Source organism: Rhamphochromis longiceps, linkage group LG1 (assembly GCF_057381845.1).
Source record: "Rhamphochromis longiceps isolate RC_006_pf linkage group LG1, R_longiceps_female_GT1.1, whole genome shotgun sequence".
In the NCBI taxonomy this organism is placed as follows: Eukaryota; Metazoa; Chordata; class Actinopteri; order Cichliformes; family Cichlidae; genus Rhamphochromis; species Rhamphochromis longiceps.
The window spans coordinates 13,049,962-13,065,059 of record NC_140557.1 but is presented as its reverse complement, the minus strand read 5'-3'; positions in this window follow the sequence as shown (position 1 = coordinate 13,065,059).

The window sequence follows — 15,098 nt, the reverse complement described above, 5'->3', positions numbered from 1 at the left end:
CAAACGAGTCAACATGCTCCTTCTTCCAATCACTTGGGCTGAGCCTCCGGAAAGAAGCAGCACCTCGGGCATTTACTTTCTTTCCTTTAGGAGCGGCAGTCAGGGTAAAAAGGGGTCTGGCAATCTTAGAACAGTCCTGTATGAAGTGTTGGTAATACATTACCATACCCAGAAACGACTTTATCTTCTTCTGGGATGGCGTAACCCCGTCCTCCATCATGAGATCAGCCTCTGAGATAGCGGTGATCGCCTTAACCTTGTCAGGATTGGTCAAAACCCCGCCTTCAGTCACAACATGGCCCAGAAATCTCACACTCCTTCGGAGCAGATGACATTTTTTGGGGGCCAGCTTCAGTCCATGGGCACGTAGTCTGCTAAACACAATCTCCAACCTCCTGAGAGCCTCTGCTTCATTGGGTGCATAAACAAGCAGGTCGTCCAGGTAGCACAGCAGGGTTAGGAAATTCTGGTCGCCAAATATGCCCATCATGAGACGCATGAAGCTCGCCGGGCTGTTGCACAGGCCTTGGGGGAGTCTGTTAAACTCGTAGAGCCCCATTGGTGTTGTGAAGGCCGTTAGCTTTTTGTCCTCCTCTGCCATCTCAATATTGTAGAAGCCAGAGGTGAGATCCATGGCACTGAAAATTGCGTTACCTCCCAGGGCTGCCAGACAGTCTGACTGGTGGGGCAAGGGATGGGCATCCTTGACTGTGCGTGCGTTCAACCAGCGGTAGTCCACGCATATTCTGAGATCTCCATTCTTCTTCCACACCAGTACCAGTGGGGACGCCCACTCACTGTTGGATTTGCGGATCAGCTCTCGCTCCTCCATCTCTGTGAGCACCTGTCGCAACTTGTGGTACTGCCCTGGAGGGACGCGCCGATAGGGAAGTCTGAACGGCCTGTCGTCAGACAGATGGATGCGATGGACAAAATCCTTTGCCAGTCCACAGTCCAGCTTACCCTTGGAAAAGACATCCTCATACCTGTGGATCAGTTGCAGTACCTGAGCCTTCCAGTGGTCTGAGACTTCACAAGAGTCGAGGTCTAGGTCCTCCAACCCCATCTTCTGCAAGCTGTCACGCAGGCTAGGGCAGGAGGGAGGGCTACTCTGTGCGTCGCTACACACTGTCTGGCTCTGGACCCTAAGGGTCTCACTTGGGTTTTGGTCAGAAGCCACTTCGAGATCTTCAACAGCTACACAAGCGGAAGCATCTGCTACCTTAGCGTTTCGTCTCAATGTGATAGGCTTATCACATGTGTTCAGGATTCGAACAGGGACCCACCTATCGCCACTCATAGAAACCACAGTTCTACAGACAATGACACCTTTTTTATGAGTTTGCGATTTTGGTGGTTCAACCAGAATGGCGCTGCCCTCGGAAAGGGGTGATGACGCTGGCAGTCTGCCCCATACAAGGTGCTCTTGCTTGGGGAGTAGAGTCACTGCCTGAGCTAGTTTGACAGTGCCAATGACATCTGGCATTTTGTCACCCCTCCACCGGTTAATGCCAGACAGCATATTCAGAAACTGCACTATTTCAGGCGCTTCTGCTGATTCGGGTTTGCTCAGGACTTGCCAGAAATGGGGGGACAGCCTGAAGTGTCTGAGGAGGTGTTTGATAACATTTGTCCCTAAAATCAACTGATCTTTCTGACCGGGGACCACTAGGGCAGGCACTCTGAACGTACAATCATACACTTCCATTTTCAACTCGCATATACTCTTGGGTTTAACCTGAACTCCACCACAGCCCACTAGCACAATGTCGGTACGAGTGTCGCTTAATTCCAATGCGACCCCAGCGCTCTTTAACTCTCGCTCCGCCTCTTCGCTCAAGGTACACGCCATGGAACCTGTATCAAGAAGGGCCTGCAAAGAGACTTTGTCATTCACCAATGCATTCGTGTAAAATAGGCTGTCTGCCTCATCAAGTCTTACTATATTCTGGGAAAGTACAACAGTACCAGGTGGGGCACACTTCAGGCTTTCTTTGTATACAGTCTGTATGTCATCACTGGGATTGAGGGTTTCACACTCTTCGCTCACACTGTCCCCTCTCAAGTGCAAGCACCCTAGTTTCCCTGGGGATTATTTTGCTGGGTAATGGGCTCAGCTGCTCTGGGGCAGTCTTTCCTCTGATGCCCAACCTCCAGGCAACCTAGACATCTCCTCTCTCTCATGCAGTGAGTGCGCGTGGAATGTGAGCTATTGCCACAAACCTGGCACGAAGGGAACCTGGCTGAGGCTAGAGGCTGTGGTCTAATTACGGGGTGGACAGGCTGGTTGGAGCGCTCTAACACCCTCTCCAGCATACTGAGCACGCGGTCTAGAGCACTTGGGTCTGAAGCGGCAGCTCCAGCAGCCTTACCCGGGCTGTCCTGGGAACATTTTACTGTACCTACTTGGGCATGGTTCAGTTCAAACTCAGGCGACTCGCTTGTGGTTGTCGCAGTGGCCACGAGGAGGGGATGGGGTCTGGCAGAGCCCAGGCTCTTCTTTTTTGCATGACACTCTCTTTGGTGTTCATCAATGGCTTCCTGAACCTCCATTACTGTCCATTTACTGATGGGCTTACATTTGAAAACACAGGCGAGGCTGGGATCAGGACAATTTCTGATAAACATCATGGCTATCTCTGCCTCCATGTTCTCCATTTTGCCTCCCTGACGCTGTAAATGCTTGTCAGCTGCCTCAGCAGCGATATTAAGCCTCACCCAATAGTCTACTGGGGTCTCTTTTGCAACTGCTTGGGTGGCATAGAAGTCAGCCAGTGGTTGACAGGAGCCAGGACTATCACTAAAATAACGCCTGAGTATGGCATAGATGGTCTCAGGGTTGGTCACTACACCAGAACATGAGTTACTTTTCAAACCCACCTTAACAATGTTTTTAGCTCTGCCGAGGAGGTGGTTTAAGACTTCATCCACCTGCACGGCTCTAGACAACCCTCTCTTCTCTAAGTACACTTCCATCATGTCTATCCACTCATGAACAGAGTACTTATCCGCATCATCACCTCTGTACATAGGTGGGTCTTTGATATCTTGTCGGACCACTAAGTTCACTTTGGAGAGGTCGAGAGTGGTGTCAGGGCTCTTAACTTTGGGGGACTCGGCTGGAGCTGTCTGGTTTGGACCAAGTGGGACTTGACTGGATAGTAGCCGGCTAGCGATTGAGTCACCTATCTGGGTTCCCAATTCACCAATGAGCTCACGTAGCTCTTTGTGTGTGCTGTCGTCGCTCAAAGCAGGGGTTGAGGACTGGCGCTCATGAGCTTTATTTCGAATAATGTCATCTGACTCTGCTGGCTCATCACGCGACATTATAGACCTGTCTCTCACTTCATCTGCCCCAGACAGTCTCCAACCTCTCCCAGCAACTGGCGTGAAAAGGTTAAAGGAGTCTTGGCCCCTACCAGCCATGTTGCTTACAGGAGGTTAGCAATAACTACAAAGGGGATCAGAAACAAAAGGAATACAAAAATACCTATCACTCAGAAAAATACAACACAAGTAAACACGGCTCAGTTAGACTCTAACAGGTGTAACTGGGAGAAATGCCTACTAACAGAACACTGGAAATTTTTTGCTGACCCACAGAATAATTTTACTTATATTACAGGTGTCGGAAGTGTTCAGCTCAACCTCAGCGATCGGCAGCGGCTGATCAGATGCATCCGGGTCACGGCACCACTTTTATGTAGCAGATGTGAAATGGTCGACTGCGTTGTGACAACAGACACGGACTGGCTGGAAACAGGGTTTATTCCAGTGTGGAGTCCGTACAGCTCTGGCTAGGAAACCCCACACCCGCAATGTGGCCGCAGGTGGCGTTACACTGATTAATGTCCCACTTCAACAATAACACACGGAACCTTAGTTCCACAAAAATAAAGTTCACACAATAAAAAAGTATAACCTATGTACAATACAGTTTTGAGAATGTTCACAATTCGTACATTATATCTCAGCTACACTGGTATCATCAAAGATGAGCTTGTGGGGCCTTTTCGGGTTGAGGATGGAGTCAAGCTCAACTCCCAGTCCTACTGCCAGTTTCTGGAAGACACCTTCTTCAAGCAGTGGTACAGGAAGAAGTCTGCATCCTTCAAGAAAAACATGATTTTCATGCAGGACAATGCTCCATCACACGCATCCAAGTACTCCACAGCGTGGCTGGCAAGAAAGGGTATAAAAGAAGAAAAACTAATGACATGGCCTCCTTGTTCACCTGATCTGAACCCCATTGAGAACCTGTGGTCCATCATCAAATGTGAGATTTACAAGGAGGGAAAACAGTACACCTCTCTGAACAGTGTCTGGGAGGCTGTGGTTGCTGCTGCACGCAATGTTGATGGTGAACAGATCAAAACACTGACAGAATCCATGGATGGCAGGCTTTTGAGTGTCCTTGCAAAGAAAGGTGGCTATATTGGTCGCTGATTTGTTTTTGTTTTGTTTTTGAATGTCAGAAATGTATATTTGTGAATGTGGAGATGTTATATTGGTTTCACTGGTAAAAATAAATAACTGAAATGGGTATATATTTGTTTTTTGTTAAGTTGCCTAATAATTATGCACAGTAATAGTCACCTGCACACACAGATATCCCCCTAAAATAGCTAAAACTAAAAACAAACTAAAAACTACTTCCAAAAACATTCAACTTTGATATTAATGAGTTTTTTGGGTTCATTGAGAACATGGTTGTTGTTCAATAATAAAATTATTCCTCAAAAATACAACTTGCCTAATAATTCTGCACTCCCTGTATGTCAATGAAAGAGGGTTAGATTTAACTAATTAATAGGTCTAATTCTCTGCAGTTCAATGGGATGATATGGCAGCAATGATATTTACTCTGTGTGATGTGTAATGTTATGTGGCATTACCAATTAAGAGAACTTAATAACTCTGTTTTTAAAGCCCAATTACTATAAACTTCATGAGTGTTAAATCTTGAAAAAGAGGATGCATAACAGACTTCGTTACCAAGGCCTTTTTTCAGTCCTTATGTTTAATATAAAACAAAAGACAATCTCACTACAAAGCCTCTTGTACAAGGTCTTAAATGTGTGTCTGTTTATCTTAATAGCAGGTTATTATATTTCAAAGTTTCATGATGTTTTGACTATAAAAGGGTTTTAATCCAAATATAGCACAGATCCAATTATTTCCTCCACAGCAGTAAAACCAAAGGAGAGAAAGCAGTGAGAGAAGCAATTCCCACAATGAAATCACATGACCACAAACCACATAACAGAGCTGCAGTTTATCTACTCAAAAACAATAAAACTGTGCTTTAACTAGAAACATATAGCATTTCCTCCCTGTAGCCAACAGTGTATTGCTGCTTAACTCTGAGTTTAAGGATGTTGAAGAACACTTAACTTCAGATCGATAATGTTTCAGTCTTTGTCTCCCAGTGGAGCAAGTGAAACCTTACTGAAGTTCAGTGAATCTTATTAGTATGGAACACAACACCATCCATACATTACAAGTGTTTGGTCAGCTGCCTATGGGCAGTTTTATTCTGGTGCTTTATCCTACATAGTTTAGTCAAAGCAAATAATGAGCACAGGACAAAGTTACAGTGTGCTTTGATTTCAGTAATACAAACTGCATCACAGTGCAGAGTCAGGTAAATTACTAGGGACAACAGGATTATATCATAATGCACAACAGGAAAATCAAGGTCAGAAGTTCTTTACTTAGTCAAACCACTTAAAATGTGCTGTAAGAGACACTGAAACCATTGTAGAACATGTATGTGTTTACCTCTGCTGCAGCTATAAAAAGCACGTCTGCTTGCTTACCCAAGTGAGGAAATATTTTCTCGGAAGACTAGTAATCTTGATGAATGGCTTTTGCAATTATCTTTCATTCCTCTTCATTTATATTCTAAAGTGTTGGACAGAGACAAATCATCCTGCTTCTTCTTTTGTTGTTTCATAACTTGTATGGATATTGACCATCAGTTACTCACTCACACACACAGGGAAACACAGGCAGACACACACACACACTAAGATATGGCATATACTAACACTCGAGTGCACATATTAGCATAGCATAGTGATTAAGTGGGATTGCATAGTTTACACTACAGAGCTAAGCAGATGGAGCGAGTGGGAGGTACAGGCTCTGAAAATGCTGTGGATTTAGAGGTTTCACAGGTGTATCACCATCCATTATAACAGTGAATGTGCGTGTGTGTGCGTGTGTGTGCGTGTGTGTGCGTGTTTGTGCATGTGTGTGTGTGAGAGAGAGAGAGAGAGAGAGAGAGAGAGAGAGAGAGAGAGAGAGAGAGAGGGCAAGAGGGATGCGCCTTTCTATTTTTGCTCCTGGGCTGGTCAGCAGGCTTGTCCTGGTGAGTCTGGGTGTCTGTCATGACAATGACATACAGACACACTGACAGAGGAGATGGAGGGTCAGCCTGGTGCATCCTGGGAAAGGTCTAGTAAGTGCACATCTTGACACAACTAAACATGATTCATGTTAGGTTGTGCTTTGGTGTTTGCTAAAGAATGGATCAAATACTTCATTAAAAACACGTATTAATTGCATGCTTCTAAGTTATTTCTTGCGGCAGATTTTTCATTATAGATTCATTTCGTAAAGACTGTTCTGAATTAACTGACAAATTAATTGTAATTTTGTCTTCGCCACAGTGGATTTTAAATCAGACAATTCAAGGGCTTTACAAAAGCATTGCATCAAGTGTTTAGGAATCGCAATAATTCTAATACATAATCACCCATTTTCAAATAAACTAGCATATGTTTACATGTAAGGAATGTTTTTAATACTTGATGAAAATCCTTTGCAGTCGTTGACTGGCTGTCTAGTGTCCATGGACACCAAATGTTGTTTTCTCCTTTGAAGTGGTGCCTTCAGTAACTGAATAGCATGCTTTCCTTTTGTTGAAATCAAGGGACTGACTTGCCCGTTGAAGAACATCCCATTTGTTTCCCTTGAACAAGTCTCGGGTTGCTTTTACAGTGTGCTTTGCACCATTATACATTTCCACTGTGAAGAGCTGGTTCTTTCTTCTCCGTCCTTCCTCTTCCTATCATGTTAATACAAGTTCATCTTGGTTTCATTTGTAAAAAGAACCTGTGGCGGTTTTGTTAGATGCTTTCTGGTAATGTGGCGTTCCAGTTCATGATTGTAACCAGTGGTTTGCACCTTGTCATAAACCCTCTGTATTCACATTCATAAAGACTTGGCTGTAAACTTTAACAACGATACATCTACGAAGATATTCTTGACTTGGCTAAATATTACGAAGTTATTTTTGTTAACCAATGAAACAATTTTGTAATCATCCAATTTAGATGTCTACTGCGGACTTTAAAGATTTTTAGTGTTGCTGGGCGGTCAGTGCATGCTCTCTTTTTAAGAACATACTAGATTACTGATATGTCCATTCCCAATGACCTAATGATAGCTGATAATAGCTCTATCGTGATTAGCATGCTAAGGAGCCACAAATTCAGACTTTGGAGGAATATAAGATGTAACAAAAATAAGCTGTTTAATTAAGATGATTTAAATAACACCATGAGAGGAAAAGTGCACGTGTGCACACACACACAAAAACAAACAAACTTCTACAACAGCCATACAAGGGAACAAGGGAATTTGCTGAGACAGAGACTGTTGGAACAGTCCTATTTAAACACATGAGAGTAATTAGAAGAAGTGGACACAACAGGGTAACAAGACTCAGACAATAACAATCAAAGACAATGACACATGAGGAAGTAAAGCTAAACATAAGACACTAGAGACAAGTAACAATACTAGATAGGAAGAAACTGACAAATACAGACGCCAGACACACATATGCACAGTCATTTAACATTCAGGGAAACTAGAAAAAAATGAACCAAAACACAAGCAATCTGGTAATGCATGTGAAAAGCTAATAGAAGCTAGGTTTCAATTAAACAATAACTAAAAATAATAATCCTAACAAAAATCCTCAACTAAGGGCTAAACCTGAAAAACATAAGTAAAAAGCTTAAAATAATAGACCTAAAGGCCATAATGGCCTCCTTACCTTGTATCAACATCTCTTTGGACCTCATATTGAGAGTTCTAGTGAACATCTACCGAATGTATGCTCAACCGTTAGAATCATCTCAAGATTTCTTTATCTGCTTAATTTGTCATGAAATAAGGAGAGAACAGGCCACACTGGTCATTTAGCATTCAGCATGTGATGTAGCTTCACTGGCACAAAGAAGAGAATGATGTTGTCAGCAAGGCTTCATGTTCAGACAGAAACCAAGGCAGATTTGTTAAAGTGGAACACCACACGAAACAGAGTAAATAAAATAATAAAATTGTTCAAAAATCTGATCTGATACTGAGTGATATGAAAGTGTGGACAGGATTCATCATAGATTCACACATTGCCCGACATGATATGTCTCAGCAGGCCTGAGCATAGATTGTGGTTCACACATGAACCAGTCCTTCAGTGCAGTTATTCTCCTATCCCCTATTGATTGTGGTGTTGGATAGAGACATATTAATCAGAGTCATCTGGCCTTCTTTGTTCTCCGTCGTCTCCCTGCGTTCTTGTCCTCTCTCTTAATTTGATCTCACTTTCTGTTTGGTTTTGCCTTTCCCTTCTCTTTCTCCCGTTCTCACATATCTGCCTATGACTTTCTCTGACTCTGCAGTTTTGTGACACTTATGTGAACACTGTGTCTTCTGAAGGGCAGAGTCAGATATTTTATAGTGTCCTTTACAACAAAGACAAAATATATCCTATATGTACAGTACAGTGTACAAGGGGCAAAAAAAATTCCCTTGCTGTACATCCAATCCATGGTGATACGCCTCAAAGGAGACATTTTAAGACATACTGCAATAAATCTCCATTATTATATAGTGAGGATATCAAGGGAGAGGTATAACAGTGAGTGTCTGCAAACAGAGAACACGGTGGAGACTCTGTCAAAGCCTGCATTTCTTGTCAACGTTGTCAAAATTGATTCAATTATAAATGCAGAAAAGTACCATCAGACTTTGATCCTACTGTTAACTGGAAAGTGTTTCAATGGCAAAGAGTTTGATTTTTAAGGATATCAGTGTTTCCAAATACACTGCCAATGCAGTAAAAGCATAACTGGTAGGGAAGCGAATTGATAAGAATTTAGAAATTCCGATCCCATTATCGATATCACTTATCGATTCTCATTGGGTTCTTATTGGCTGCACTTTGAGAGTCACTACCATCGCTAAGCAGCATATCAAAGACATTACATTTGTGCAAATTAATTGCATGCTGTTTGGTCAAATGTTTGTGCATGTTGGAGGTATTTTGCCTGTTGGGGTAATTACTAAAAAAGTAATGTATTACATATATTACACAGAACACTTTCCTAAAAGTAATGCAGAACATTACTTAACTACTCGCAGGAGAAATTAATTTGTTACACTACTCATTACATCTGTTGTTACATGAAACACGTTGTCTACATATGCTACAGTCCCACACACCAACACAAATCCCTATTCTAATGAAGGCACATATATAATCTTTCTCCTACTATTTAAGTATGAATACAAAGCAAAGATAAAAACCAGTATAAAGAAACATGGAAACATTGTTACCTGTTGAAGTTCAGGGTCTGGTTGCTGGGCGTGGGTCTGCATTCACTCAGTTTTAACACAGTCTGGGTTCTGGGCTAGCTTAGGGTTAGCATGCTGTATATGCTAGTACTTGCAAAGAGCCAAAGTTGTGTTGGAAGTATAATGCAGTTAGGGTTGCCAACCGTCCCTTAAAATACGGAATCGTCCTGTATTTCGAAACAAAAGTACACGTCCCGTATTGAGCTAATAAGGGACGCACTTTGTCCCGTATTGAGCTAGAATCAAAAGTAGTCTATAAATGTTAATGGAATTAACGCTTTGTTTGAAAACATAATTCCCAGCCCCTCTCCTGCTTTGTGACCAATGAGCTGACAGCACACTTATGACAATTCGAGTATGACAATTCAGATTACCGCTCATCTCATTGGTCGAGGAAAGGTCGCTTGCGGAGAAAATACCGGAAGACAACAGATGACCACAACAACAAGCATGGCCAACAGGGAAACAAACGCCGACACTGCGGTGCAAGTCTCGGACGACAGTACACCTAAAGCTGGGCAGACACTGTGCGATTTTTTCAGTCACGTTATTCAGCTCCTGCTCAAACTGCACGATTGACTCGCAGAGGTTAGAAGTTCATAGGTCACGATGCAGGGTCTCACACTATACCGCCCGATGCGACCTGAGTGCTCACACTGTGCCTCCATAAAATGAAGGTTATAACAGAAAATCTGTCGCTCTCCCTCTCTGTCTTTCACTCACACAGACACACCACCACCATCAACTTTGCTAAACTGATAATGAAAAACATTTATCAGGCAGCTGTGATTGAGCAGCAGTGTAAATCCAACTATTTTCACGGTTGTTGTGGTCGTGATAATTTTGTGATGCCACATCGAAAAGGCTCGGATGAGCTTTCCAAAGTTCTACAAGTTGTGCCTCCATCACTTGTGGATAGTGCACACGCTGCACAGCCGTGCTGCTCCGTCTTTTTCACCGACGTTTACGTGTTTGCGCGTGAGCAGTGTGAGCGGCTGTGGTGAGACCCTCACGAGCGATTGATGATCGGGAGCTGGTCGTGAGGTGTTAATCACTTCTCGTTACCCCACGTATACTACACGATGCACGATGAAGGCCAAAATCGGGCCGATCACCAAATCGGTCGCACTACTCAAAAATCGTCTCAAAATGGGCCAAAAATCGCACAGTGTAAGCCCAGCATTAGAGCAGCAATGTTTGTTCCCCTCAGAGAAAGGGAAGAATGGGAAAAGGAAAACACCTGGCTGGAAAACGTTAATATGGGCATGTGCAGTGAATATCAGCGCTATGTGGCCAGAAGTGTGATAATATAACTTATTTTGTGTAATAAACAACTGCAAGGATAGATGATTACAACAAATTGATGACTAATACATAAAAGTAATACATAGATGAATAATGATGATGAGTTAAGATGCGTAATCATGGGAACAAGCGGGTTTACAAACAGGAGCAGCTGATTAGCATTAGAAAAGCTGAAATAATACCTGAAGCCAATTGTACTAAATGCACTAAATGTGCACTGTTACAAGAATATTTTTCTTTCTATTGTTTTCTATTATTTTAAGTTAAGCAGGACAGAGTTCTTTTAAAGAAAGATTTACTTATATTCCCAAAAGTTAAGCATGACAGGCTTCTGTTTAAGAAAGAGACCTGTTTTATCGTGTTAATGTTGTCATTTTGAGCTAAAAATAAATGGCTAAATGATCATTTATTTCACATGTGTTCATATCACAAAGAATAGAATATGCATCTACTTAAATCAACTTCAAGTCAAATGGTTAAAAAAAAATAATTTCACACACAAAAAAAGAGCTAGAAAATTCACCACACTGGGAAGGGTGAAGACAACTGGGTTGCCCGGCCCTGGCCACGAGGTGTCCCTTATTTATTTTTCAGAGAGTTGGCAACCCTAAATGCAGTTGTGTCTGTTCTGGATGCAGTTTGCACTTTACCATTGTGCTCTCACCCTTTTGTGCAATAAAAATAAAAATAATGTTCATATCCACGTTGTAGATGTCACCACTATTTTTCTCCTCCAGCACACACACTGAAGTCAGCTGATTGTAGTACTTGTGCCGGAGCTGTGAATGGAATTGAAAGGCAAGCAGGCTAACAATTCCAAGGAATTGAACTGCTGGGAGCCGGACGTCTAAAAGTACTGGTTCTTGATTCCCACCCCTAATACCTGAATATAAAAATACACAATGGAACATTATCAGTCATAGACTGGCGTCCTAAGAGCTTGAATTTCAACATCATTGAATCACTGTGGGATCATCTTGACATAGAATGAAACAAAAGGCAGCAATAGCCAAAGAAGAGCTTTGAATGTCCTTCGAGACGTCCTGTAGACTACTTGAAGAAATTACAGCTTGCCTAAGAAAGTTCAGGCTGTGTTGAAGAATAAAGGTGGTCAGACTAAATGTTGACTTTCAAGCTTGTTAGAATTATACAAACTCTTTTTTTGCCACATATACTTAATTTCCATTTACAGTGCTATTGGACCACCCGTATAGTAAAAAAATAGTAAAAAATATATATATTTATTTAACCAATGTTGAATGAACCGGATTGCTCCTAGCTGACTGAAGTCCATTCATTCAACATAGGAGAAGTGTATGTGAAATGCATGTGTATGTCACGAAAACCCCTTTTTAAATCAGTTAAGGTAACTGTTCCCTTTTCTTTCTCAACATCACTTTTGGTCTATACTACAAGCCCAAGAGGGGTGAAATATTGCAGTGTTGTCCATCACAGATGATTTTTGTTGGCACTGTTATAACACACCAAATTACTTCTCACGGTTCATTTTGCATTCAGTGGGAGCTATGCGTCTTAATGATGTAGTTAAATCTAAATAAAGACTTCACTAAAATAGATTTTCAATGAGTCACATTGGGTACATGCAGCTTTTTGTAAAGCCATATTTACTCTGAGTTAAACTGCTAGTTCCAAAAGTGAATAACGTTAACTGTCACATCTGATATATGTGTGTGTGTGTGTGTGTGTGTGTGTGTGTGTGTGTGTGTGTGTGTGTGTGTGTGTGTGTGTGTGTGTGTGTTACAGTATCCTGGGGCTCCCCCATATCACACCTGGCTCAGCGTGTCTACCATTCACTTAAGACTTATTTCTCCATGCAGTGACCTGACTTTGATTCATCCTCTGGCCCTTTGCTTCACTTCATCTCCCCGTCTATCTCTCCCCCTTTCCAGTCCATCTTCACTCTTTTGGTCAAGTACAGGCCCACAGAAACAAAAAGAAATCTAAAAAAAATTGTCATAAATTTAGATTTTTTGGCTGCATTGCATGACAAGGCCTATATCTTCTTTCCAGTCTGCAGTGAGCCTACTCACTGTCTTGCTGCTTTTTCGGGACTTTTTCTGCTGCAGTAATGTTTCAGAGCGTTCACAGATGGCTGCTGCCTCCATATGAATATTTGATAGCCTTCATATATCTCCCTTGAGGGTAGTAAAATATTAAAACATTTTCTGGTGGCCGTTTTGACTTTTCAGAGGCTCAAAAAGAAAAGAAAAAAAAAGATTGACTTCCTGATGAGACAGAAATAAATCAGCTCGATGTGGCACTATTATTATGTCTTTAAATGTCCTCTTCATTTTATAATGCATGATGCTGTTTGCTGCTCTGTCTGTAATGTGGAGTCTAGATTTTGATTCCACGTGTTTGTGTGCACAGTAAACAACATTGATCTGCTTGGGGTTCATTAACTGTGTCCCAGTATGCAACTACTGTGAGGGAGGATGGAGACTGTTCAGTCATGTCTTTCCCCTACCCTTCTGACTTTAATATCCCTCAGTAATGGGCACATTGGTTGAATCTTCTAATACTATCTCATGTCACGTCTCTTTCAGCGGGACGCCAAAGGACAGTACTTGTTTGACCTCATCTGCCACCATCTTAACCTGCTGGAGAAAGACTACTTTGGCATCAGATATGTTGACCCAGACAAGCAGAGAGTAAGTATGAATCTTCTTCACAACCAGGGGTGCACATAAGTGGTCGGCAGGTGCGCATGCGCTGTCAAAATAAAAGACGCGCACCAGATAAGAAGTTGCAACGCGCGTTTGTGTACAGAAGATTTTCTGGAGGAGGACAGACATTTTTTTAGAACTCTTAAAGATGTCGAAGAAGCAAGCTCCTTTAAGCAATTGCTTTGATGCTCCTCCGCCTTCAAAGAAATGTCAGAAGGAGCCCGAACCGCAAAAGAAGCGCGTATTCTTCGAAAAGTGTTTGCAGGAGGTGAGCTGGCTTCAAACAAATGATGAACGCACAGAGATGTGGTGCGGAATGTGCCGTGAAAATCGTATGTACGCAAACGCGCGTTGCAACTTCTTATCTGGTGCGCGTTTTTTATTTTGACAGCGCATGCGAATCTGCGGACCACTTATATGCACCCCTGTTCATAACAAACCCATCAAATAGAAAAATAAAATAAAACAAGTTAAAAAAATTTCCCTCTGTCAATAAAACCCAACCTTTTAATATCTACATTTCCCAGCAATAATTATCTCTTGTTAAGTTTCTTACATTATTTGAGGTTTTGTTCACCTTTTAGATCATTTGTGAGCACACGTTAGCTGGGTCCTTGTCCTCAAAAATCCATTTTATGCCTCAAAAAGGTTATACAGCATTGAGATTCATTCGCTACGCTGGATTTAAAGGATAACCATATTCAAATATAAATCTTAAAAGCGCTGAAGAAAATAATGGGAAGCTGATGCAAGGATAAGAAAGCATTTGGGTCTATTTAAGGATTCTGAACAGATGGGTAGATCTACAGATTAATAATAAAAGCTGGCAAAAAGCCAACCTCTTTGACTGAAGTGAATGTGAATTAAAGGAAAAAATGATACAGTGATAGGTAGATTTGCAGAGCTTGAACTGAGGACTCCTTAATTATTCAACCTTTAACTGTAAATAAGATTACAAATTCTTTAAAAGGTCTAAAAAGCTTTGTTCTTTTTACACTCTCAAAGGTCACTTCAGTATTTTACTTCAGTGGTGATATTTTTACATTTTTCAGCCTCCACCAGTAATCCAACAACCACCCATTTTTGGATGGCGGTTACTTTACAGCCTCTAAATACACAAAGTCATAAGCGAAACATATGCTATTTAATGCTAAGAATGTGCAATCCAATAGGCTCTGAGATAGTGGATGATTCAGAAATAAACCTGGAATAACGATGCTTTGTTGTACAGCATTTCACATCACCATTCCCATCATGTATGACTGCATTTGATAGTCAGACATGATAAGACTTTCTGCTGGATCTTTGTGTAAATCTTTCAACTCTAGCTCAACACAATGAAAAGATAGGAGATACCTTGAGGGCTATTCAGCATTGCGTTTTACACATGCATTATTTACCAGGTTGATATCTCAAGGAGGCAGATCTTGTAGAGAACAAAAATCTTCAAAAAAA